The sequence below is a fragment of the Thamnophis sirtalis genome, unplaced genomic scaffold, assembly GCF_051295495.1.
Source record: "Thamnophis sirtalis isolate CommonGarterSnake01/CBP01778 unplaced genomic scaffold, rThaSir2_p1.2 scaffold_4, whole genome shotgun sequence".
Classification (NCBI taxonomy): Eukaryota; Metazoa; Chordata; class Lepidosauria; order Squamata; family Natricidae; genus Thamnophis; species Thamnophis sirtalis.
This window is the reverse complement of record NW_028261384.1, coordinates 71189252-71214344: the sequence shown is the minus strand read 5'-3', so window position 1 is coordinate 71214344 and position 25093 is coordinate 71189252. Positions and strand designations below refer to the sequence as shown.

Below are 25093 nucleotides of genomic sequence, written 5' to 3'. Positions count from 1 at the left end.
GAGGAGGAGGGCAACAACTGTGTGGTCCTTAGTGCTCTCTGAGTTTGCTTGTTTTCTTGCAGATGTTTCATTACCCAAACCAGGCATTATCATCATCATCAGTGCTAGAAAGAGTGGGATATATTGAGAGGAGGAAGAGGAGGGGGGAGGGGAACGACAACGGGATCCTTGGTGTTCCCTGAGCTTGGTGGTTTTTAATTATTTTTATGGAATTTTTATTTATTTATTGTTTATAGAATGTTTATTACAAGAAATGTTATTCCTTTTTGCAAATGTTTTATTTGTGATGCAATATATTGCTTTTAAGTGTACAGGTTGGTGCATAGTTTATGTGTCTCAAGGTGGCTGCTTTTCTATGGGCAGGCCAGGTTGGTGCAAGTCAGCTTTGCCAGATTTTGTGTGTTTCTGTGTGATACCTGGTTGTTTAGGTAATTGTGAGGTGGTTGCTGGTTCTGTGAGCTTCCTGGCACTGTCCTTTATAATTTTCCACAGTGCCTTGATGGTTTTCATTCCAGTGGCTTTGTCTTTCCTGTTCTTAGTGTTAAGGAAAAAAAACTGGTTTCATCTGCAATCTTTTGGGGGGCAAATTGTTATTTTTTGGTGTTTTCCTGGCACTGTCACAGTTTGTGTGTGTGGGTGTGTAATGTCCCACAGTTATCTACACATTAATAATGACCAAGTATTAATAATATTTCCTTATACATTTTAGTGACATTTCTTTACAAAATTGGTGTTTTCTTTCATACTTTTAGATTTCTAATTGCTGTTTCTGTTAGTTAGCAATTGATAAAACAAATCCCACGTGAAAAAGTACTCGAAGCCTTCTTGATTTTAATTGTCAATTTATTCATTCCTGCATATTCTAATATTTATTCATTTTCATATCTTTGTTTTTTCCACTGTTGTGCAAACACAATTCCAGCAGCTGTTAACATGTGTAAAATTAAATATGTATATATTCCCTTTGAAATACAAGTAGTAAGTAGTAAGCTACTTACCTTCTGTAAGTAGCTCTTTCATTGTTTTGTATACTTATTTTAATCTTATTTAAGTAGTAAGTGCACAAAATAATAAATTTCCTTTTTATATCTTCTTTTTGTAGATCATCCATTGGGGCAAAGAATTCAGTGACATCGTCTTGACCACTCCCACCCAGTCACATGGCCGGCAAGCCACACCTACCCGGTCACATGGCCAGCAAGCCACTCCCACCCAATCACATGGCCAGCAAGCCACTCCCACCCAGTCACATAGCTGGCAAGCCACTCCCACCCAGTCATATGGCCGGCAAGTCATTCCCACAAAGGAGACCACACCCACAGAGTAGGTTGCAAAATTTTTTGAAACCCACCACTGATATATATATTCTCTCATTTACTGTACTATTGTTTCATTGGCCTCTCATTACTAGAATTCTGATTCTTCAATCACACCAGGAGGGAATATTTCTTCTGTGCATTTTTAGTCAAAAATATTGGGCAACAAGGAAAGTATAGAATAATTAAAAAATAGATACAACCAAAATCAACCACAAGCTCTTTCTGCTGTAATGAAATAAATCTAATGAAATTGCCCAAATAAATTAAATGATTAAATTAAATAAATGTAATCATCATTCCAATGATATGCAATATAATAACTCTTTTATTAAACTAAAAATAGCAAAAACGGGGTGTTGAGAAACAAGCTATTGGCAGGTTCAGAGAACCAAAAGCATGCAGGTATAGGAAGGGCTTGTACGGGAAAATAACCTAAGAATGACATCTCTTCTCCTCACCAATGAAAACCATGCAACGAGAATTGAAAAGTTTAAAGAATGCTGAATGATGGCTGTAAGGGACACAGAAAAATGCCATCCATGATGGTTGCAATACAAAACAGAAATGATTTACACAGTGAAAATATAGGATTAAAATAATTGAAATTTATATTTTGTTCCGATTGCAAAGAGAATTCTTATAAAATGATGTATCTTTGGTACATGATGCAAGAGAAATTATCTAGTGTATAAAGGCATTTCAAATGTATGTTGGAAATGTGAATAATATAAATTTATTGTGCTTGGTAGACATAAAAAGCTAAAAATTGGATTCAAATACATGCTTTGATACACAGGATTTTAAAGATTAATATTCAATTGAAATCATAACTTTTCCTTTGGGGATTAATTGACAAACAGAAAAAAGCCATGGAAGATTATTTTAATATATGATCACACCAGTGAAATTATTGCATGTACAGAGATGGAAAGATTGAAGATTGACATGGAGAAATGGTTGGTGAAGTTGACAAATTTTGCTAAATTTTAAAATAAATTCACTTCTTTGATTAGAAAAGAACTCTATCTAGATTTATTGTCAACTGGAAGTCCCTTATGAACTTTTTGTGTAAAAAAAAAAGAATTTGTGACTTACGACAATTAGATAGGATATATTATAGAAACAAGAGTAATATAATGCAACTTTAGAGACAAACATTATAATTTGTAATTGAAGACTATCAGAAGCCAGTTTATATTTTTTCCAATTTTTAAACCTTTCTTTTCTTACATTGTTTGTTTTTCCTTTGATTTATTTTTCTAGTACCATATTTATTACCTATTAGACTGTTATTATTATTAAAATAATAACATTTTAATTTTAATATTAAATTATTAAAAAGAACAATTTTCACTGCAATATTTGACAGTATTTGAATGAAAAAGTATAGATCAGTTGGGAATATACTGATTCACCAACTTCTCAATTTTAAATTTCATGTGCCTGAAAAGAAACAAAGACATTAAGATCTTTACAGATATTTTTGCAGTAGGAAAATCAAGGTTTCCTCTCACTTTTATATGAGGTGTTGCTATTTTAAACCGGTTTTTTTCCCCGTTATGTGTTCGTTATGAGTCTTTCTTTTCTCTCTCTCTCTCTCTTTTTTGTAAGCCGCCCGGAGTCCTTCGGGATTGGGCGGCATATAAATTTTATAAATAAAAAAAAATAAAAAAAATAAAATACATTTGGATTGTGTAATGAAAATCTTTTTAGAGGCAAAGCTACATTACATTAAAAGAGCCAGTAGTTGTATTGTCAGGGAAAAGATTTACAGCAAACTGCAGTGCACCCTAAAGGCTTGGAATCAGAAGGTACATACAAACAAGGTAGTGTTATTTTTAAACCTGTCATTACAGTAGGAATGGTTGATTTACGATGTCTGAACACTTGTGATTGGCAATTGCATGCATTCCTATTCCTGCTTTGGAACCCATGGCATGAGAAATGCCAGCCAGGAAAAAAAAAGACTGTGATACTTCACAAGAATAGCCATCAATTACTGGGCTAATTGCCCTTTGAGCTGCATTTTTCATCTGTCGCCCTATCTGAAGTGAGCAAGAACTATAGGGTCAAGGGACTAATCTCCACCTACTGGCATACTCCCACATAAAATCAGTCATAAGTAAAGGATTTATTATGCACCTCAGGCCTCCAAATGCTGACAAAGGCCTATTTAATCCTTGTTGTCCCTGATGAAGCACCACTCACTGGTCATCACTCCTGGGTTTAAGCGAATTCAGATTCTATTCTTATCATTGCTAATGCTACAGGGGAGATGTTTTGAAAAGCCTTGGCTTATGTTTCTGCTTCTCCAGAGGAAAATATCTGAATTATATAATGGCAGGAAAAGCATAGTTGGGTTAGAATCTGTGCTAGAAGTCTTTAAAACCTAGGTTTAAACCTGTGGTTATCAATTGCTCAACAACGGCACACAGTTCACACTTCTCACCCTTCTGATAAAATTATTTGGAATTCTACAACACAAAAGTCAATATATCATCCAAAGCAGGGGTGGATTTCAAAACTTTTTACTACCTATTCTGTGGGTGTGGCCTATTTTGTGGGCATGGCTTGGTAGTCATGTGACTGGGTGGGTGTGGCCAACTTGATGTCACTTACTAGAAAATGTCATGGATTTGGTAAAATGTGATTTCGGTCACTTAACAATGCTCTTGCTTAGCAACCAAAATTTTGGACTCAATTGTAGTCATAAGTCAAGGACTATCTCTGCCTTCCTCTGCATGGCAGCCTTGTCCTCGAAAATTCCTTCCCCTTTCTGGCAATTTTCCTCTCTGTTAGAGGCACCAAAATAATCCAGACAATGTAAGGTTTTCTGCTGCAGCAGGGGGTTGGAGTAGATGACTTCTGAGTAACCTTTTAGCCCTAAATTGCTGTGCTGTTTTTCTTTCTTTCTTTCTTTCTTTCTTTCTTTCTTTCTTTCTTTCTTTCTTTCTTTCTTTCTTTCTTTCTTTCTTTCTCTTTCTTTCTTTCTTTCTTTCTTTCTTTCTTTCTTTCTTTCTTTCTTTCTTTCTCCCTTCCCTCTGTGGAAAGCACCCCCCGTACCTCAAATAATGGCTGAATGTCATTTTGCAAACCTCCTTCCAAGGAGCTTTTCAATTTAAAGAAGGACTCCAAAGTTTGCAGCTTTAAGACTTCCCAGAATTCCACAGCCAGGCATGCTCAGTTCCGATTTAAAGCAGCAGCATTTGTTTTTCTCCTTTGCTGAATCTCCTGGGTGAAAAGTGAGTTTCCTTCCTTCCTTCCTTCCTTCCTTCCTTCCTTCCTTCCTTCCTTCCTTCCTTCCTTCCTTCTTTTTTTCTTTTTCTTTCTCCCTTCCCTTCTTTCCTCCCTCCCTCCATCTTCCTTACTTTTAAAAACTTCTTTTCCCTTGCCTGAACTGGCAGGGGAAAACATTTTTTTAAAAAAAGCTTCTGACAAAGCTTTTGCCGGGACAACAGATTTGTGGGTGTGGCCAAGCCACTATTACTACCGCCAGATTTTCACTACCTCTTCTGGTGTACCAGACCAAACAGAGAGGAACCACCTCTGATCCAAAGTAGTGCAATCCAAAGAATTTAGGATATCATCAGAAGTGTTGCAATTTAAAGCTGGTTCTCTACACCAAATAACTCATTCATCCCAATGGGTTCCAGATACCAATGTGCAAACCCAACTTATCTGAGGACTGCTAGAGAAGTCTCATTCAGGCACAATGAGGAATGTCCTTTTCCCACCTTTGTAAAATTTCCTCTTCCAAAAGTGTTTGTCCCTAGATCAGAAGCAGCTATTTATTTTAATTAAATACATTTTCTGCCAGAATGCATGTATAAAATCTTTTATAGGACCCAACAACTTCTTCAAAATAGATGCTATGAAGATTTTCACTTTCCTTTCCTTATTAAACTCAAAAATACCCTTGCAAGTATAAGTTTCAATGTATTTCTGATACTACATAGCTATTTCATCTAAATTAAGAATATAATAGCTAGCACTTATATATTGTGCCATAGTGTTTTACAGCACTCAGCAGTTTACAATGTAGGATATTGCCCCCAACAATCTGAATCCTCATTTTACTGACCTTAGAAGGGTGGAAGGCTGAATCAGCCTTGAGCCTGTCCGGATCAAATTCCAAGCTGTAGGCAGAGTTTATCTGCATCCCAATCACATTTCAGAGTTTACCTGCAGCCCAACCCCTGTGCCACTCATCTCTGTGACAGTATGATTCAGAAGTGTATTGCTTAAAGATGCTAAATACGTCCATTTTTAGGCAATCTACAAAACATAGCACTTAAAATTTTTTTAAATATGATGGAAGCGAGATTCATATGCATGACCTTGCATAGAAAGAATTTTCCAAAATTGGAGTGTTACATTTAGAAGGCTTTCAAGAAAAAAGGTATGCTAACAATGCTATTAATATAGCAGCAAAATAAAAGTTCAGTATTCAGGAATATTGTAGTATGATGCTATAGCGGTAGGTTTCCCGTTAAAAAAAATTCTCCTTTTTCTGCCTTTGAGTCATTCCTGGACAAATCTCTACAATTTTCATGACAAGATTTTGGAAGTGGTTTGCCTCCTCCTATGGCTAAGAGAACTCACTTTGTGCCTAAAGGGGAACTAGAAATCATTATTTCAGTTTATAACCTGATGCCAGACTACTAGACCAATCACTGGCTCTTTCCTAAAATTATCACCCACTTTTAGAAACACAGAATTGGGTTAAAATGGAAGCTTTTGGACTAGAACTAGGTTTTCCACAGTCTTTTATAACATTTCCCCTTGTTTCAAAAGCTATGAGTCAAATTCAGTTTTTTTTTTGTATTCAAATTATATGTATCATAGATTTAAATATGAATCTACAAAAGAAAACCTAAGCCATGCAAGTTTAACCCAGTAATTTTGAATGAACTGATTTGTTCAATCTTGCAACATCCAGCTTCAATTTTCTGGATCCACTATGTCCAATTTCCTGACTGCTGTTTACCTTTTAGTTAACCCTCACGTTTTCTTACTGCTGTGCTGTAGAAAATGTATCTGCTCAAAGTCTAAACCAAACAAAAGACTATGTTGATACAGTAAACTCCTAGTAAACTATTCATAGAATGGCACAAATTCCAGAGGGATTCACTAACCCTCTAAACTAGAAATAAGTACTTGATAAGCAGCAGTTTGTAAAGGGTTTTTTTTTTTTAAAAAGAGAGAGAGAGAGAGAAAGCAGGGGGAAAGATTAAAATAATTTTGCTTTTGACAATATATCTGTCATAAATTCAGTGTCAAACTATACTCCATTCTTCAAGTATCTGATATAAACCCCTATTTTGCTCTTCTCCATGTAAGCACTTCTTTTATTTGAAAATTTGCCTATCTTTCAGAGTTTTGTAATAAACTGCAAGTGAGTAACAGTACAATATTAAAGGAAATAAAACTCCAGTTGCAATTGCTGTTGGGGTTGCCTTCTGAATGTAACGTCTACAATATTTTATCTGTTTTGACACCTTTCACTCTCAATTATTTGGCTGCTGTCAAAATGAATCAATCAAATTACAGCACAGTATGCCTTCATGTTCCCAGTCTGTTATATATTGGTTGCATTATCTTTGAAACATATGGGAGTATACATTTTTATTCCTTATTATTTATTTAATACAACTTCCAATCCCCACTTTTGGATATAAGTTCACAAGCACAAAAAACTCAAATTAGCTTAAATCAGACCTTAATCAGATGCTTAATATACATATATAATATCTATGTAAGAGGTATACAAATGAAAGACTGTTGAAATATTTTAAAATATTAATAAAACATCATCTGAAAATACCAGATAGGTTGATGTACCTAAATTACCTACAAGCAGGTAAATAATGCAATATAATATATAAACTAATAAGAAAGTGACTGAAGTAAATATAATTAGAAATTGCTGATAACTATCATTTAGATTTCAGAGATTAAAAACAAAGTAAATAGTTTGTTTATTTAATAGTAAATTTTTATTAATAATAAGTACAAATGTAAAAAAGAACAATTCAAATCTTTACTATCTGCAATGCTAACAGATCATTTTGACAAACTGGTATCAGGAAACAAAATTCCTACAGTACATCTGCCACTACAAATTCATATTTATGTATGTATCTGTGTTTTATTCCAGTTCAGTTAGTATGGTTTCTCTTTAATGATCTATCCATGGGAATGCAGTTTTGTGACGATACTGGCACTTTTCATTCAAATATTGCCTAGATAGGAAAGTTGGCCGAAAAGTAGGTGTTTATCATTTAATTGTCAGAACGGTATGCGGGAGGTGGGGGTGGGAGGCGCTGTTTTACAGTGGTTCTCCTCTTACCTCTCGGACAGGTCGCAGTCGGTGTTAGTTGGGGGGCAGAGATCGACCCCTAGGCCCCTAACGTATGGGGTGCCGCAGGGTTCGGTCCTGTCCCCCCTTCTTTTCAACATCTACATGAAACCGCTGGGTGAGATCATTCGACGGCACGGGATAAAATACCACCAGTATGCGGACGATACTCAGTTGTATCTGTCCGCCCCGTGCCAACTCAACGAAGCGATGGATGTGATGAGCCAGGGTCTTGAGGCTGTTAAAGACTGGATGGGGGTCAACAAACTTGTGCTCAATTCAGAAAAGACCGAGTGGCTGTTGTGTTTCCCTACCATGAATTGGCCAAGTGTTCCATCTCTCAGGCTGGGGGGGTCAAATTGTACGCCCCTCAGACAGGGTTCGCAACTTGGGAGTCCTCCTGGATCCACAGCTGACCTTCGAACATCATTTGTCAGCTGTGACCAGGGGGGCATTTGCCCAGGTTCGCCTGGTGTACCAGTTGCGTCCCTACCTGAACCGGGAGGCCCTCACAACAGTCACTCGTGCCCTTGTGACCTCTAGGCTGAAATACTGCAATGTGCTCTACATGGGGCTGCCCTTGAAGAGCATTCGGCGACTTCAGCTAGTCCAGAATGCGGCCGCGCGAGCGATCGTGGGTGCACCTCACTTCACCCACGTAACACCTATCCTCCGCGAGCTGCACTGGCTGCCTGTTGATCTCCGGGTGCGCTTCAAGGTGCTACTTATCACCTACAAAGCCCTTCATGGTACTGGACCTGGGTACTTGAGAGACCGCCTACTGCCAATTACCTCCACTAGACCGATACGATCGCATAGATTAGGCCTCCTCCAAATTCCATCATCCAGCCAGTGTAGACTGGCAACTACCCGGAGGAGAGCCTTCTCGGTGGCTGCTCCGACCCTCTGGAATGAACTCCCCATGAAGATTCGGACCCTCACCACCCTCCAGTCCTTCCGCGCCGCTCTAAAGATCTGGCTGTCCCGGCTGGCCTGGGGTTAAGAGTCTAACCCCACTCAAATTGTGTCACTGTTGTGTTTTCTTTTTAATATGTTGTATTGTCTTCATGTTGGAAAATTGTTTGTCCTCCCCCCCGCTTTTTTGAACTGTGAGCCGCCCTGAGTCCCCCCAGGGAAAAGGGCGGCATACAAATAAAGGGAAAATGAAAAAATGAAATGAAATGAAACTTTAGTACCCTTCAATTAAACAGTATAATTTTTTGGGTCCCAGGAAACTGTTGAGGTAATTGCCCTATGAAACAATATAGCTCCTGAAATTGTGATGGCCCTGCTTCTTCTAGGTTTGTAGAACATTGAAGATATCATTAGACATTGGTTCTTCACTTAGGAACAGGAAATGAATGTTGGTACTTTTAATCTGGTGTAGTTTGTCTTTTGATTTGTTTTTAATAACCTGCTCACAGATGAAATGAGTGCAAAGCATATAAAATGAATAAATGAATGTGACTCATTTAATATACCATATTATCTATCATCTATCTATCTATCTATCTATCTATCTATCTATCTATCTATCTATCTATCTATTATTTTGGATTTCCTTTCTATCTTGCAGTTGACAGTTAAGGAACACAGAATGTATGATCAATATCTGTATGTTTTTTAGATAAAGTCTCATATTTTAAACTTGATTTTGCTTGTGTTCCAACTCTGACAATTTATTCACCCAGTTTTATTCCACTTATCCATTAGGCTTTAAATTCTACATATGTTTATTTGAAATATGTAAGCAAGGCTACGTGTAGCAAAAAGTGATTTTCATGTTTTATTCAATATCTCTTCATTTTGTAACTTTAAAATAGGTGGAAAAGTGGAAATTCAAGGACGTACCATTTTTGGATTCTCTATATGTGTGCACTGTTTGGATTAAAATGTACATTTCATCAAAAAGAGGAAACATTGTTTATTTATAATCCCAGACCTATTATTATTTTTAGGGTGATCTCAAACATTTTATGCTACAGCATAATCCTGTACAACAGAGAGAGCTGTAATTTAAATACATCGTTATTGGTATCTTTTTAAAGACAAGTACTGATGAACGGATGTATTTTGAATGTATTTTGTTGGGTTTATAAGCATTCCTTTGAGTCAAGTTTATCTTTTCTCAACTGGGGAGTCTGATTAGATAAGTCATCTCTAAAGCATATATATATATTTTTAAAACTATAGGAAGAGCATAGCATAAACTTTATATTAGCTAGTATAGCTTTAATAAAGTTTGCACATGTATTTTATTGTGTGTCAACATTCCACAAATGTTAATAGGATTCATGCATAATTCCTAAGCTTTCTAAGTGCCTAAGCACATATTGTTCCTCAGCATACGTTCTTGGTTCTTAAACTACAGTCTTCCTGTTTAAGTCTGTATTTGATGGACAATTGCTAGGAAAACCTGTTTAAAAGTTTAAATTAATGCTTACAATAAATTTTCTTAGAATAGAGAATAATTATTTTTATATTATCAAAATAATATACAACCTATTCCCAAGACCTATAAGTGACTTAGGAATGTTAAATATTATACAACATCTTGATAAAAGAAATGTTAAGAAATCTAATTTGAGAGGTCCAGTTGTATTAAATTAATTCTATGAGCTTTTGATATATTTTTTCCTGAGATGTACCCTTTAATATCAGTCCTGATGGGTAGTATATAAATTTCTAAGAATTGCATTATACAGCATAGAGTTCAGCTTTTCAAAGAAAAATGTCAAACAGTTATGTGATCTAATAAAGCACCATCCCATAAGCTTTAGTAGACTTTGAATCTCTAATTAAATATGTCACGGTCTGGAATATCATAGCAATTCAGTAAGATGGAGCCTTACTAAAGGTAGAGTACAAATGTTTAAATAAATAAAATATTTTGTTCAATAGAGAGAAGAATATTGACACTTAATATCATTGATAATTAAATGTAAGCATTTTTAAACTTCTGAACATATACAGACAAAAGGGTGTGTATCATGTCTTGATGGATAAAATGTAAAAACATTTTTTGTGGCAGACTTCATCCTATGCAACAGTTCTCATCCCAAGATTTGGCTGGAACTTGTCATGACACATTTTCAGAAGGTTTTCAAAGCAGATGTTTTGTTTTTTGTATGACTTTGTATCATTATTATAAAAATTCAACTTAGTAGCAGCATTTGACTATTTTTAATTGCTTTAAAATTAATATTTTGGGTATTTATTTTTATTGCAATCTACTGCAAGTTGAGTATGATACTGAGAATATAATGTAATCAATTAAACTTCTTCAAGTTAACATTGTAGTTTCTTAGAGCAAATTTACCTTTTAACATTTCATTTCATTTCCTTATCTAATACTCTAAACTTGCCATTTAAGACTTATGTCATATAGTGTTATCAAAATATTTTAGTGGGAAAACATACTATTTTAAATTAAAATATAATAATCTTCCTATAGCTTTTATATATGATATTAATGTGGTATAGAGATCAAACTATTGAGATAGGAGAAGGGAAGGATGCAATTCAAATCAAGCTATTGAAGTTCACTAAGGATTCTCTCTTTCAACCTGTATTGAGATCTTATTCAAGAAGGGTTTATATACTGCTTTGAGATCCTGAGCAAATAATAGGATACAGGATATTAAATGTATGTATATATTTATATGTGTAAGTATATAAAATTGAAGTAAAGTAATGTTGTTAGATTAAATCTTTTTATTTTTCTGGTCCAAATTCTAAATGTTTGAATAAATCTGTATTGGGCTATTTTTAGCTATTAACTTTATATTATATGTTTACTTATATAATTAAATGCATGAAAAATGATGCAGTATTTAGTTATATCCATAAAAATCCATATCAGAAAAATTACTGAGTAACATATTGAGTTCAAACCAGGAAAATGCCTTTTAGGCAGTGACGTGTGATGAAGTTTATGGCTGATGAGGCACTGACACAAATTTTTTTAGACTTGTGGACTTCAACTCCCAGAATTTCACAGCCAGGCATGCTCAGTTCCGATTTAAAGCAACAGCATTTGTTTTTCTCCTTTGCGAAATAAATTTCCTTCTTTCTTTTTCTTTTTTTTCTCCCTTCTCCTCCTTCCTCCCTCTCTCTCTCCCTTCCCCCCCTCAAACAGACACACACACACACACAGTTGGATTGGAGGGAGTCAGGGAGACTACAGGAGGCAGGAAGCCAGTCAAAGAGCCATACTGGAGCACACACACTTTCCTCCAGCTCCGGAAGGATCCAGTCCAGCTTCACTGATTACAGGTTTGAAAAGACAACATGGCTCTGCCTGCAATCAAACTACACTTGGGGAGGGAGAGCATTTCCCTCCAGCCTTTGCCCAAAGCCCCGCACCAGGAGGATGAAGTTTGAATACCTCCCCCTCCCTCCGACCCACACGTAGCTTTTCCAGCTGTTTCAGAGAGGATTTCAACTCTGCTCTTGCCTGTCATCATGAAAAGGAAAAAAAATGTAAAAGGAAAAAGGCAAGAGCTGAGGTCAGACTAAGCTAGTTGCTGCCAGAGTCACAGTGGATGATTCTGCTTAACTGTTTAAAAAAGCCTCTAAAAAGCACCCTCTACAGGAGGAGGCAGGAAAATGACATGCCTCATCTACATCAGGAATTTTTAGGCTTTTAACCCTTGCTTAACTCTGCTCGAATGATCATAAAATGCCTAAAGTTAAACTAGATGAGCCACGTCGTTCTCCTGCCTTTTCCTGTAGAGGGCGCATTTTTAGAGGCTTTTTAAAAAACAGTTAAACACTGAGCAGAGTCATCCCCGGTGACTCTGGCAGCAACTAGCTCAGCCTGACCTCAGCTCTTGCCTTTTTCCTTTTACATTTTTTTTCTTTTCATAATGACAGTGGTGAGGCTCTGCCTCCCCTGCCTCCCCTGACTGCACGTCACGGCTTTTAGGTATACTGCCAGAAAGCAGCCATATACTTAGTGTTACATATATTGATAATGCTAAATATTGGAAAAATGTGAACACCCTATTGGATGATGCTATAATTAGGAAAATTTGGGATTGTGCTGAAATGGATAGATTAACCTTAAAAATTAAAGATAAAGAAGACTCAAAATATTATAGGACATGGAATACATCTTATGAATGGATAGAGACAAAAGGTAGAAATGAGAGGGAAGTTTATGAATGTCAATAATTGTTAGTTTGGAAAACAAAGAAGTATAAAACTATGGATATAATATGGAAAAATTATAAATAATCTAATGTAAGAAGAAATTTAGTTAAAGCTCTTTTTGTTTTCTTTTTCTTTTGGTTATATTACTGTAATTACTGTTAATATAGTATTTTACAGTTATTAGCTTGTATATTAAGATTTACTATTGTTTTTTCTTTGGCTTTGCTTTATTTGTAATTGTTATCATGATATGGCACTGTCTTTTCAATTAAAAAAAAAGAAACATTACTGAGTAACCTATTATTAACCATTGTCATTATTATTCCTGTTCCTGTTTGATAATACTAGTACATGCAAAAGTACATGAAAATAAACTATTCCTTTAAGTAAAATATCATTTTGATTATTATTGACATTGGTGCTCATTAAAAAACAGTTTTTCTGTAGGGCCTGAAAGCTACTTCATGTAAATGGACAGTAAATATAAATGAATAGGACTGCATAACATTAGTTAAAAAGAGGATTTCGAGGGAAGAACTCTGGGTTTTAGATCAGTAAGCCATTGTGGTAGAACTTGTTTTATTATTTTCTCTTTTTATGTATCAAGTCTAAATTTTAAATTAAACTTACAAAAAGAATGAAAGCGTCTCATGCAGCTTTTAGGTATCTTTTCTCATTAGAATTGCATAAGCTTTATCAATTGCATTAAATTTATTGTGCTTTGCTTATTTATAAAGAGGCCAATTATATGGATAAGTATCAGTCTGAAGATTATAACACTCATCTTTCAGTTCCTATTTCTCATAATAATAAATGCATTACATTAATTCACATAGACATAAGCATAAAACAAATACGTTTTCAGGAAAAAAATACATTTTTCTTCTAGCACTGTGCATTTCTCTAATGACAAAAGATATCTGATTCCTACTGACTTCAGGAACCAAAGATACATAAATATATTGGTGTCATAAAACTTTTCAATTTTGGAATATTTAAACTTTTAGATAATAGAAAATTTCTCCTAAAACTTACTACTTTAGAAGTAGAAATATCACTTAAGCTGTTTTATACCTCCAGTAATGCCTTGGGACGTGGTGGTTTAGTGGCTAAGACACTGAGCTTGTTGATCAGAAAGGTCAGCAGTTCAAATCCCTAGCACCACGTAATGGAGTGAGCTCCCATTACTTATCCCAGCTTCTGCCAACCTAGCAGTACGAAAGCATGTAAAAATGCAAGTAGAAAAATAGGGACCATCTTTGATGGGAAGGTAACAACATTCCATGTGCCTTCAGTGTTTAGTCATGCCGGCCACATGACCATGGCGACGTCTTTGAACAGCACTGGCTCTTCAGCTTTGAAACGGAGATGAGTACCCCATATGTAAGAGAGGAACCTTTACCTTTAATGTCTCAAAATTTGCTGGCTTAGGTCTGACATAACATAGTTCAAATATCTTAATCATGTCAAATGATTATCAATTTCTTTTCCCCCTTCAATCGATCAATTAAACCAGAGAATAAGTATGCAGATGCTATATGGAAATCTTTCCATATCTTATATATCTGCCATAATAGTGAGACCCAATCTTGTGTAGTAGTTAAGGTGCTGGTCTAGAAACTAGGAGACTATGACTTCCAATAGGCATGTAAGCTGGGTGGGCAACTTTGGGCCAATCACCTTCTCTCGACTCAGCCCACCTAACAGGGTTGTTTTGTTGGAAAAATAGAAGAAAGAAAGAATATTAGATATGTTCACTGCCTTGATTTACTTATAAAATAACAAGGGCAGGATAAAAATCTAAAAAATAAAATAAAATAGTAGTGGCTTGATGGTTGATGTGCAGCTTCTTAATATCCTATTTTCTAGTGCAAAACTAGTTTTATTTGGCAGGAATATAAATAATTTAGCATGGGAGAAAAACTGAAAAGCCCATTTCCATGGAGACAGCAAAACTGTACATGTGTGAATCCCCCCAATGAGCTGTAACCTGTGCCCTATACGTATAATGCTTAAATAGACCTTGTTTATGGTGACATTTAGAATATATTACTCTATGATTTATGAAGAATCTAGTCTTTGTTTCTTTGATATATTTCAGGTAAGATGCAGATTTAACGGTACCATCTTCCTTTCTGATCTGGACAATGGATGGCAATAAAAGTGAATATGTTCACTTTGTCCCTATAATTTAAAAAAGATGTGATTTGGAAGGAGGTCACAGAGTTGTAGACTTACTGCTACTGTGACAGGTGGAGAGATTCTCTGCCATTAATGGGACCAGGAGCTCTTTTATAACACATTAAAAAAAGAATAGAATAGAATAGAATAGAACAGAACAGAATCTTGAACAGACATTGGAGGTCTTCTAGTCAAGCCCCCTGCTCAAGCTGGAGAACCTATGTCATTTCAGATAAGTGACTGCCTAGTCTCTTCTTAAAAGCCTCCAATGATGGAGTGCTCATGATTTTTGAAACCAAGCTGTTCCACTGGTTAATTGTCCTCACTGTTAGGAGGATTCTCCTTACAAAGAGAGAAGGTTGCTTCTTGTCCTCCCCTTGGTGCTTTAGAGAATAATTTGATCCCCTCTTCTTTGGTAAAGAGGCAGCCCCTCAAATACTAGAATATTGTTATCATGTCACTCCTTATTCTTCTTTTCTTTAGACAAGCCAGACCCAAAACCTACAGCTATTCTTTGTATGGTTTAGTCTCCAGGTCTTTGATCATCTTAGTTGCTCTTCTCTTAATGTTTTCCAAAGTCTCAGCATATTTTTTTTTTGTAGTATGGTAATCAAAATTGGTTGCAGTAGTATTCCAGGTATGTTCTTACTAGGGTTCTGTAAAGTGACACTAATACTTCATGTGATCTTGATTATATGCCTCTGTTTATGCAACCCAGGATTGTATTAGCTTTTTTGGCTGCTGCTACATGCTGCTGGCTCATATTCAAGTAATCATCCACTAGGATTCCAAGATCCCTCTCGCAGTTACTGTTTTTGAGCTAGGTCTCACCTAATCTGTACTTATACATTTGATTTTTCTTGCCTAAATGTAAAGCTTTGCTTTTCTCCACATTAAATTTCATTTTGTTGGATAGGGCCCATTGTTCAAGTTTGTCAAAATCTTTTTGGATCCTGAGTTTGTTTTCTGGAGTGTTGGCTATTCCTGCTATTCCAGTTTAGTATCATCTGCAAATTTGATGAGCTCCCCTTCTATTCCCTCATCTAAGTCATTTATAAAGATATTGAAGAGTACTGGGCCTAAGACGGAGCCTTGTGGTACCCTACTCTTCTCTCGATGTGGACTTCATGCGGACTACATTAAGGACTACTCATTGTGTATGGTTTGTCAACTAGCTACAAATCCAACTGGTGGTGATGTTGTCTATTCCACATTTTTCTTGCTTACCAAGAAGGAGATTGTGGTTAAATTGTACTTTGTCAAATGCCTTACTGAAATCTAAGTATACTATGTCCACAACATTTTGCTGCTCAACTAATTTAGTCTCTTTATGAAAAATTGAAATTAAATAAGATTGGTTTGGCATGATCTGTTTTTAACAAACCCATGCTGGCTACTAGGGTTATCAGTGCATGTAACACAGATGTTTGTGCGGGTAAGATTATCACTCCCGCTGTCAAGCAAAACCAAGCATTTAATAGTGAGTGCCATACCATGTGCATGAATCATACAAGTGGCAAGAAAAAAGGGGCAGTCAGGCATAACACAGGTTATGTAGACAGTAAACACTGGGTCAATCAAAATGGACTCAAATGTCTATACACCAATGAACAAAGTATGAGGAATAAACAGAGTGAATTAGAAATTCAAGTAAAAGAGGGCAGATACGATATTGTTGCCATTACAGAAACTTGGTGGGATGAAACCAACAATGGAACATACAGCTAGAAGGATTTAAATTATTTAAAAGAAATAGACAAAATAAAAGAGGAGGTGGAGTTGCACTATATATAAGAAATAATTACCTCTCTACAGAAATAGAGCATAACAATGATGAGAACTATCTTGAATGCATTTGGGTCAATATTAAAGGTTGGGTGGGGGGACGACGACGAATGACATTGCCATAGATCTATACTACAGGACACCCAACCAAGCAGAGGAAGTAGATGAACTTTTTGCCAGTCAGCTAACTAAGGTACGTAGGAAGCACACCACAATAGTAGTGGGAGATTTTAACTACCCTGACATCAACTGGGAACCAAACTCTGCACCAAGTGGAAGATCCAACAGGTTCCTAACAAACCTAGCAGACAACCTTGTTTCCCAAAAAGTAGAGAAGGGAACAAGGGGATCAGCCATATTGGACTTAATTCTCACTAACCAAGAGGAAATGATAGAAGGTGTTGAAGCCACAGGAACCCTGGGGGCAAGTGACCATGCAATATTGAAATTCAACATTATAATTCAACACAAGTAGTAGAACCAAGTGAAACTAGAGTGTTGGACTTTAAGAGAGCTAATTTCAATAAACTTAGAGAGAGCTTGGGAAAAATTCCATGGATGAGAATCGTCAAGGGGGAAACAACTCAAGAAGCTTGGGAAATTTTGAAAAATGAGATTAAAAAAGCTCAGTCTAGCACAATACCAATGAAGAAGAAAAATAACAGCTCCCAAAAGAAACCCGCATGGCTGCATAAAGAACTCTCTGACAAATTGAAAGACAAAAAAGATAAGTATAAAAAGTGGAAAGGGGGGGGGGGAACATAACTAAGGCAGAATATCAGCAAATAGCCCGAGCATGTAAAGATGAAGTGAGGAAAGCTAGGGCTCACAATGAAGAAAGGCTTGCCACAAAAGTAAAAAAAGCTTCTTCCAACATGTTAAAAACAAGAAAAAAGTCAAGGAAACAATTGGTCCATTGCTGGGAGAAAGTGGCAAGAAGATGACAAACAACAGGGAGAAAGCAGAACTATTTAACTCATGTTTTGCATCTGTCTTTACTAAGGTGACCAGATTTTCAGATTGGTAAAGAGGGACACCATTGACCCGGGGGGGGGGGGGGCTTGAATAAAAATTTTATATGGAGCAACAAAAATTACATGACCCCAGGACACTGAAAACATAATAAATACGAATCTGTTACCAAGCATCAAAATTTTGATCACGTGACCATGAGGATGCTGCAACAGTCGCTAAGTGTGAAAATGGTCGCTAAGTGTGAAAAATGGTCATCAGTCACTTTTTTCAATGCCATTGTAACTTTGGTCACTAAAATTATACCACCTTTCTTGCCACAGTTCTTAAGTGAATAACTGCAGCTGGTATTTTGTATTTTGGATAGAATCTTTTTTTAAATAGTCTAAGACAATTTAAAAAAAGAATCCATACACAATAAATTGAAGTAAAACATTTCAAACTATTCCACACAGAATAAATTAACTATTTTTAAAAATTCTATGCACAATACATTTCAAAGTATTGTGCATAGAATTTTTTAAATGGTTTATTTCAATTTATTTTGGATAGAATCTTTTTTTAAATAGTCGAAGACAATTTAAAAAAAGAATCCACACAGAATAAAACTATTTTTAAAAATCCTATGCACAATAAATAAAATATTTTAAAATACGTTAAAAAACTAAAAGAAAAAAACCCGGCTCACTTACCAGCAGGCAGGCACTCCAAGTCAATCCAAAATGATGTTGATGTTAATACAAAGAACTGAGCAAATTAAAATAGTGAAATTAGTCCCAGGGAAATATTTTTCAAAGAAACCCTGCCACCATTTTTCCCACACGAGCCGACCTCCAACCTCCATGCCCCTCCCCTCCGGGAAATCCAGGAAGGAACAGTCACTACTTCTCTAGCCAAAGTATTTCCTGGAGCTCTATGGTACTGGGTCATCTTTTCTTATAAAAGGAGGTAAAAAGGACGGGTGGGGTTCCGTTTCCTTGCTTTAACATTTTAATATCGTCAATGAAAGTACTGAGACAGAGAGAGAGGTTAGATAGAGTGTCTTTTGTCTTACCCCAATTAGGATTTCTTAAGAAAATCCACTGCGCTTTCAACATGAAGCCAGAAAATCGGGACTTTTTAAAAATGCCCTGGGACACGGGACAAATTGTTAGAAATCATGACTGTCCCGCCAAAATCAGGACGTCTGGTCACCTTAGTCTTTACACAAAGGGATAAAACAGTCCAACCTATCAAAAACAGCACCACAAAAATCAGAGTAGGAACACAAGTTGAAATAGGGAAGAAAATGGTAAGTAAGCATCTGTTTACCCTAGACAAGTTCAAATCACCAGGACCGGATGGATTACACCCCAGGGTTCTAAAGGAACTGGCAGACGAGATCTCAGAACCACTGAACTATATCTTTCAGAGATCCTAGAGCACTGGGGAACTGCCAGAGGACTGGAAAAGAGTTGATGTAGTTCCCATCTTCAGAAAAGGGGGAAAAAAACAGATCCATGAAATTATAGACCTATCAGCCTGACCTCAATACTAGGAAAGATTCTGGAAAAGATAATTAAGCAGTGAATTAGTGAACACCTAGAAGCAAACAAAGTAATAGCCAAAAGCCAACATGGGTTTGTCAAAAACAGGTCATGCCAGACTAATCTTATTGCATTCTTTTATAATGTGACAAAATTGTGACCAGAGGAATGCCGTCAATATAGTTTACTTGGACTTCAATAAGGTATTTGATAAGGTAGACCATAACCTACTACTAGATAAAGTATAAGAATGTGGGTTAGGCAGCATCACCACCAGATGGATTCATAACTGGCTGACCAACCACACTCAACGTGTAGTCCTCAATGGAACTGCATCTTCATGGAGGGAAGTATGCAGTGGAGTACCTCAAGGCTCTGTTTTGGGCCCAGTACTCTTCAACATCTTCATCAATGATTTGGATGAGGGAATAAATGGGGAATTCATCAAATTTGCAGATGACACCAAGCTGACTGGAATAGCCAAAACACCAGAAGATAGGCTAAAGATGCAGAAGGATCTTGACAAACTTGAACATTGGGCACTAATAAAATGAAATTCAATGGTGAAAAGAGTAAGGTCTTCTACATTTAGGCAACAAAAATGAAATGCACAGGTACAGTATAGGTGGTACCTTGCTCAACAGTTGTAACTGTGAAAGGCATCTTGGAGTCTTAGTGGACAACCATTTAAATATGATTCAGCAGTGTGCAGCAGCTGCCAAAATGCCAACACAGTTCTAGGCTCTCAAATTGAGAGAGAGTTTATTTGAGTGAAGTGAAGAAACAAACACACGCACACGCACACACACTCACACAAATTACTTACAATAAAAAAATTACTTACAAATTACATTAATTTTGAACTCCTCCCCCTTCCTCCGACCCACATATCTTTTCCAGCTGTTTCACAATCACAGAGGATTTGAACTCTGCTCTTGTCTGCCATGTTGAAAATGTAAAAAATGTAAAAAGGAAAAGGCAAGAGCTGCTGAGGTCAGGCTGGGTTAGCTGCTGCCAGAGCCTCCAATGGATGACTTTGCTTAACTGTTTAAAAAAAGCCTCTAAAAAGTCCCCTCTATAGGAGGAGGTGAAAGAACCACGTGCCTCATCCACATAAGGAATTTTTTGGCTTTTAACCCTTGCTTAACTCTGCTCAAGTGATCATAAAGAGAGACTAAATGAGGCAGGTGGTTCTCTCGCCTCCTGCTGCAGAGGGCACTTTTTAAGAGGCTTTTTTAAACAGTTAAGCATTAAGCAGAGTCATCCACTGTGACTCTGGCTGCAACTACCGCAGCCTTTTTCCTTTTATTTTCTTTTCTTTTCATGATGACAGTGGTGAGGCCCTGCCTCCCCTGCCTCCCCTGACTGCATGTCCCTGCATTCTAGGAAATTTATCTTTACTGCATGGAGAATGTTTACCTGTACTTAAGGATATTTTTAGTAAAATTACAATTTGGAGAAATCAGAAACCACAACTCCTTTTTTTAGTACATAGAGTAACTATTGTGGCTATTCTAAATTCAACTGGAAATACAGCAGTGTTTTTATCTTCCAGGATAAAAACCATGCTTCAAAAAATGTTCCCAGAAGAAAAACAGAACAAAAGCTATGGAAAACGGGGGAATATCTTTTGGAATCAGTTGGTGAGAAACAGGGACTTACTACTGGGTCTGAGAGATTGTTGACCTTCTAAAATTAGTGTTGCCAAAGTTTTTTTATTATTTCCATATGTAACTCAAGTATATCTTGCCTTCCTATTCTAGTGAGTACTGAAGAAATGATAGTAGATAATCTGCCTTCCTCAATTATTCTCCATTTGTAATTAAATGGAAGACAATGATCCCTCCACCCAAACATAACACGAACTTCACTTCCTTATTAAGTATAGTAGATGAAAAGATTTTAAAAAACTTCTCCATTTTTATTTCCCCCATCAACCAAAGTAGGCATGCAGAGGCCAAGTGTCTTATTATTACATTTGTTTTCATTGTGTAAAGTGTTCATGCTTCTTGACTGAAACATATTCCAGCACTTTGAGAATATTTTGTCATAGTCCTGCTTTCTCATTCCCTTGATAAAAAGAGATATTGCAACATTCTAGAAAAAAGTATAAGATCATATTGTATATTGTAGAGTCAATGTAATTTGTAGAAAAATTCTTATTATTACTATGAATATATTGCAAATGGTTTCCAATTATGAATATTTCCATTAATTGTATTTGACATTTAGGAATTTATTCCATGGATTCTTAAATTACCATGTAACAGGCTGAACAAATGAATCCAATTTAGTAAAGTAGAATGAATGAAAATATATATCATCTTACGTTTATTTATAATATAATACCTGCAGTAAATACAAACTGGAATATGAAGGAATCAAGAGTTGTGCTTTTAAAATGCCTATGACCTTATTAAGATTTCATCACCCACCTACACTAAAAAGCCTCTTCCTTCCATTTTATTTCATCATAACTCTTTTCCTCCATTCTTTTTTTTAATCTGCAGTTCCCTACTTTACATGCACTCTCAAATTTTAAACAAGCAAAATTTGTGCATTAGTATGTCCTTTTCATTTATGATTTATGAATGACAGGTTCTTCTGTGCAGCATAATGGTACGATGGTACGAGAGGAAGTCATTATTTTAAACATTAAGGTAAAAACCATTTCCAACTATGATAAGAAAGGTCTATTGACATTAAAGTTTAAAATCTGCCCAAGGTAGAGGTGAGCCACTGAGCTAACAGGTGAGGGCATCATGCATGCAATTGGTAGATAGTTCAGCACATTAGTTGTCTTCCTTTCTCAATCTTTGGCAACTGTTTAGTTTTGGTGCATCAAACAATCCATCATATTATCAAAGCAACTGCAGTTTAATTACTTAAAAACTATTTAGAATGCTAGTCAGTTTCACTTAATGAAAGTCCCATTTGATTTGTGAGAAAATTTTGCCTGTCTTTATGTCAGCAAAATATGCAAATAGAAAAAAATATAAAATGGAAAGTTTTAAGGTGGATCTAATTCTTTCACACATGCTTCAATGTTTTTCCATTACATATTGTTCTAGATTGTGTTTTGGAATACATAGCTATAGAGTATGCATTAGGAAATAGAAAATATGAAGTTGAATGATAACTGAAAATGTTTCAAATTGAATCTTATGTGCTGTATTATAGTATAGATTGGTAATTCCTGTTCTTATTTCCTCAATGGTAAAAAGAATATGCAAAGAAAGATGACTAAGGAAAAAAGTTTCCTCTTAATGACTTCTATGCCAAAAATAATAAAATAATTAACAACTGTTTTTTTTCTTTATAGCACTCATTTTTAAATACTTAATTTTTACATTTCAATGATGCATCATTTTATAAGGACTTGTTATAGCAGTTTTATATTGCTACTGTAATATCTATTATCTGTCTATTGTATTTATAAGCAGTTCAACTCAGGATACACAATTGAAAACAGAATATCTAAAAGGTAGAAAAACAAGGAGGCAGTTAACTGATATGTAGGAAGTATGAGAGTAAAAAATTCCTCCAAGGCTTATATTTTTAACCCAGTCAGAATTGATTGGCCCATTTCAAAGATAGAGGGATCGTATTCAATATATTCAAGATAATACTATTTGTAGTAAAAATGAAGAAAACAAGAGAAGGAAGAGAAAGCGAAAGGAAAAGAATGAACACAAGAAATTTATTTGACATAAAACATGTTTGTTGCAGCTTCTAAACAAGGCTTTATTTTTTTCAATGCAAGAAACCTTACATTGAAAAGAGAAAGGCAAACTGATTTGAAGAAAAGAGGTAAAATCCAGAATTTGGATTGGATTCCAAATCCAGAGTTTCAATCTCTGCATAAGAAATGTTCTATGCAGATTATCTCCCACAGTATCCTGGATGGTTACTAATTTTAACTGAGGAATTCTTATCACATTTGGTTTCATTATGTTGCTGTCACTATCCTCAATATTTAACCCAACATTGTTTCCAGGAATAGCTTACAGATATTGATGGGAGCCCATAGACAGGAGGACATGGAGATGTGCCTTCCCATTATCTCTATCTTTTGAAACATTTCTCTAACAAATGGTTCTTTGTTGCAAGTATCTTCTATGTTTCTTAATTCTATTTAAAATTCTGCTATATAAGATTACTTATATACATTATATAATAATTCATTATAATTATATAAATTAATTGTATATTATTCCTATTTTATCAGTCCTCAATCAATTTCAGTGGAAGGCTAATGAAATCTTAAGTGTCACTGGATGACCCATTGATGGTCCTAACTGCAGCTATTACATCGTTTATTGGTATAATGACAGAAAAGCGACTGGGGATTGCTTTTCTAACAAAAATATTTTGATCTAAACTCTGCCTGTACCTTACACAACAGTTATAATAAGCATTACCATTTTATACATTTTAACAGACTCTTATTCTCCAATTCAAGACACATAATTTCTTGCATTATTAGCATATGACAGAATCATTATGGGTTTAAAAATAGAGTATAAATGCATATGTGAGCCACACACGTACTTGAGAGACCGCCTCCTGCCAATTACCTCCCTACGACCAATTAGATCCCACAGATTAGGCCTCCTCCGAATACCATCCGCTAGCCAATGTCGACTGTCGACCCCTCGGGGGAGGGCCTTCTCTGTGGCTGCTCCGGCCCTCTGGAACGATCTCCCCGTGGAGCTTCGGACCCTCACCACCCTTCAGGCTTTCCGCAAAGCTATCAAGACCTGGCTGTTCCGGCAGGCCTGGGGCTGATGAGTTCCCAGCCTCACTTGAATTGTTGCGACTGTTGCGTTGTTTTTAATCTGTTTTTTGTATTTGTTTTTGTATTTGTTTGTTGTTGTATTCCCCCCCCCCCACCTTGTTTGTTAGCCGCCCTGAGTCCCTCGGGAATAGGGCGGCATACAAGTGTAATAAACATTGAACACATAACATTGGATCATCCCTGAATATTCCTGCTGTATGTTATATTGCTTTGTTAAGTGTAATATGCATTAGGAAAAGAAATTTGCATGTCTCAATTAACCATTCATAGTGCCTTGATACCAATATTGTATTATATTTATTAACTATTCAAAAATTTGCACAATTTCCTCGCATCATCATCTGATTATAAAATAAATTTGTAAAAAAAAAACATTATTCCACAGATTAATGCAGTATCTCTTTAATCTACCACGAATGTTTTCACCAATGTCAGCCTTCCTAGGTGTGCCTCCAGTTGCAACTACCGGAGTCTATATCTACAACAATGGTATATTTGACCCTAACCCTAACCTCAACATCGGGTTGAGAAGCCTGTATTATTACAAGTATTATACATGTTTTTTCAATTAATGAAACCATGGATAGAAGAAAATACAAAGAAGGAATCAGGAAACTGAAAGTAATTGCAATTTTCTTTGTAATGACCCTTGTTATGAAATATTGTCTCTCTTTGTTATAAGTCCATAAACAAATCGAAGGGTTTTTTCCTCCCAAAATATACTTCAGATTTGAGACTAGCTATAAACCTAGCTTGTTGGCAAAACTATAAAATTATAGCTATAGGCAGATAGCATAATGATGTTGGTGGTCTAGAAGGAGAAAGGAAATTTGGCAAGGGCATATCATCCATAGGAAATAGAGTTGCTGCCCAATGGGCAAAAAATCTGACAAAAGCTTATTTCTGGCTTAGTTTTTGCATGACACATTTCTTGAATCCACACAATGAAATATTAAACTTTCCTAATAAAATAAAAAGCATTTGTAAGAAAGCCTGACTG

At 35.9% G+C, this 25093-nt stretch overlaps 1 protein-coding gene across 3 annotated transcripts in view; it reads right to left on the bottom strand.

Moving 5' to 3' along the window:
- POU6F2 (POU class 6 homeobox 2) overlaps positions 1 to 25093 on the bottom strand; it is a 416297-nt gene that overhangs the window by 238685 nt on the left and 152519 nt on the right. The window lies entirely within an intron of this gene.